The sequence below is a fragment of the Neolamprologus multifasciatus genome, chromosome 7 (assembly GCF_963576455.1).
Source record: "Neolamprologus multifasciatus chromosome 7, fNeoMul1.2, whole genome shotgun sequence".
In the NCBI taxonomy this organism is placed as follows: Eukaryota; Metazoa; Chordata; class Actinopteri; order Cichliformes; family Cichlidae; genus Neolamprologus; species Neolamprologus multifasciatus.
The window spans coordinates 47,382,460-47,385,009 of NC_140445.1; the positions used below are offsets into that span (position 1 = coordinate 47,382,460).

Consider the following 2,550-nt stretch of genomic DNA (forward strand, 5'->3'; position numbering starts at 1 on the left):
CTGATGCGCTGTCACGCCAATTTTCCTCGGACGTCGAGGCTTCGAGCGTGAGCACGATCGTTCCGCCCTCCTGCGTGGTGGGGGCTTTGGTTTGGGAAATCGAGGCTGTGGTGCGCCGGGCTCAGCGGCATGAGCCTGATCCGGGTTCGGGGCCTCCGGGTAGGCTCTTTGTTCCGTCCGCCGTGCGCGCTCGCGTTCTGCATTGGCTGCACACTGCTCGCTTTGCCTGTCATCCCGGCGTTCGTCGTATGGTGTCTTTGTTGCAACGGTCCTTTTGGTGGCCTTCGTTGGTAGCGGATGCTCGTGAGTATGTTGCGGCTTGCGCTGTCTGTGCGCGTTCTAAGAGCCGTCACCGGGCGCCTTCTGGGCTTTTGCATCCTCTGCCCGTTCCCAGTCGACCGTGGTCGCACGTCGCGGTGGACTTTGTCACGGGGCTGCCGCGTTCCTCTGGTCACTCGGTCATCCTTACCATCGTGGATAGGTTCTCCAAGGCTGCCCATTTTGTTCCCCTGCCTAAACTCCCTTCTGCCCTTGAGACTGCTCGTTTGCTTGTTGTTCATGTTTTTCGGCTGCATGGGATTCCCCAGGACATTGTTTCTGACAGGGGTCCTCAGTTCGTGTCGCGTGTGTGGAAGGGCTTTTGCGTGGCCTTGGGGGTGGGGGCGAGCCTCTCCTCGGGTTATCACCCGCAGTCTAATGGACAGACGGAACGGACCAACCAACAACTGGAATCAGCGCTCCGCTGTGTGGTTTCGGCTAATCCTGCTTCCTGGAGCTCTCATCTCTCATGGGTGGAATATGCGCATAACTCGCTCACCTCTTCTGCCACTGGTTTCTCCCCGTTTGAGGCTTGTTTGGGTTATCAGCCCCCGCTGTTTCCTTCGCAGGAGGCGGAGGTTGCGGTCCCGGCGGTGCGGGACCACCTTCGCCGCAGTAGACGGATTTGGCGTCAGGCCAGGGCTGCGTTGCTTCGGGCGGTGACGTGGGCCCGATGTACGGCGGATCGGCGACGGTCTCCCGCTCCTCCGTACTCCGTGGGACAGAAGGTGTGGCTGTCGTCTGCCAATGTTCCTTTGAAGTGCATGTCTCGGAAGCTGGCGCCCCGTTTTCTGGGCCCTTTTCCTGTTCAACGCCTCGTTAATCCTGTCTGTGTCAGATTGCAACTGCCCGCTTCCATGAGGATTCATCCCACTTTCCATGTTTCCCAGCTCAAGCCTGTTTCTCTCAGCCCGTTGTGCCCCCCGTCCGAATCCCCCCCCCCCCGCCCGCCCGTGTGGTGGATGGCGTTTCGACCTATTCGGTCCGGCAGCTGCTGGATGTGCGCCGCCGGGGTCGGGGTTTCCAGTTCTTGGTGGACTGGGAGGGGTACGGGCCTGAGGAGCGGTCTTGGATTCCGAGTTCGTTTATTGAGGACCCTGAGCTTATTGCTGACTTTTACAGGAGGCACCCTGATAAGCCTGGTGGGCGTCCGGGGGCCGCCCGTTGAGGGGGGGGTACTGTTAGGAGTTGGTGGGGTTTCTCTGGTGTGGTGTCACGGGGTCTGCTTCTGTTTTCAGCTCAGGTAGGCGGGGTGGTGTGTCACGGGATGCTGACACACCGGCGGTGCATCAGACGTCATTTGATGGAGCGTTACTTAGGAGCAGCGCGACTGACGTCTGGTGTCGGAGTATTGCCACCTCCTCGAGTGGTAACGTGTTTAATTCTCCGCGGTGTGCATTACGGCCAACCTATGTCTTGGATTTTGTTTGCTTACCTGTTGTCTTGTATCCTCAGCCGGATCCATCACCCGCTTACCTGTCAGCTGTTTGTGAAGCCGCATTTCCGGGATCACTACGGAGATCAATTACAGCGTTTCTCCCACATCCTGAGAATCCCCGCCCGAGCCCGTACAGCCAGTGTGACAAGTGAGCTCTCCAACTCTCCCCATGTTTATTGCTGTTTCTTACCGGTGGTTTGGCATCTCCCTCTAAAGTTTCGTTTTTCTTTTTCTTATAGATCGACCCTGCGTGCGCGGGTAACCCCTTTCCCTCCGAATACGTGTCAGCCTCCTCCCCTGGTTTCCCTCTGTTTGTCCCTCTGTATAATTTCATCCCGTGCAAATAACTTTGACACCACAAATAAAGAGCACTCCCTGCATTTTCTGCGCTTCTGTGTGTTCTGCCATAGAGTCCGTTCACTCAGCATAACACATTGTAGGAAAACCACAAATATAAGCCTCAGATGTTGCAGAGTAACAAAACTGACATAATTATGTATCACTCGGTCAAAATGGATAGAATCGGTGTATAGCAAGGGCGTAGATTTGGCATGGACGAAAGGGACATGTCCCCACCAATATCCAGCGATTGTTGAATTGTCCCCACCAATAATTTGATCTCTTCGAGTAAAGAAAAACAAACCCGATAGAAAGAAAAAAACGATCTGCACCCAGTGGAGCACAAAGAGTTAAGTTACGTTCTCTACTGAAGTCCTACGTCATGTGACAAATATGGCCAATGTGATTGGCTGTGCCTTTCAGGGAGCTCTGTTTAGTTTTAGCAGCAGCAAGCC

The 2,550-nt window shown here is 55.5% G+C and overlaps 1 long non-coding RNA gene across 1 annotated transcript; it reads left to right on the top strand.

Annotated features, from left to right (window-relative positions):
• The first annotated feature begins 1,292 nt into the window (after window positions 1-1,292).
• LOC146515149 (uncharacterized) lies at window positions 1,293-2,191 on the top strand. The gene is made up of 3 exons (XR_014875274.1): window positions 1,293-1,687; window positions 1,774-1,904; window positions 1,996-2,191. It is a non-coding gene; the product is annotated as an uncharacterized LOC146515149 (long non-coding RNA).
• Window positions 2,192-2,550: the final 359 nt, after the last annotated feature.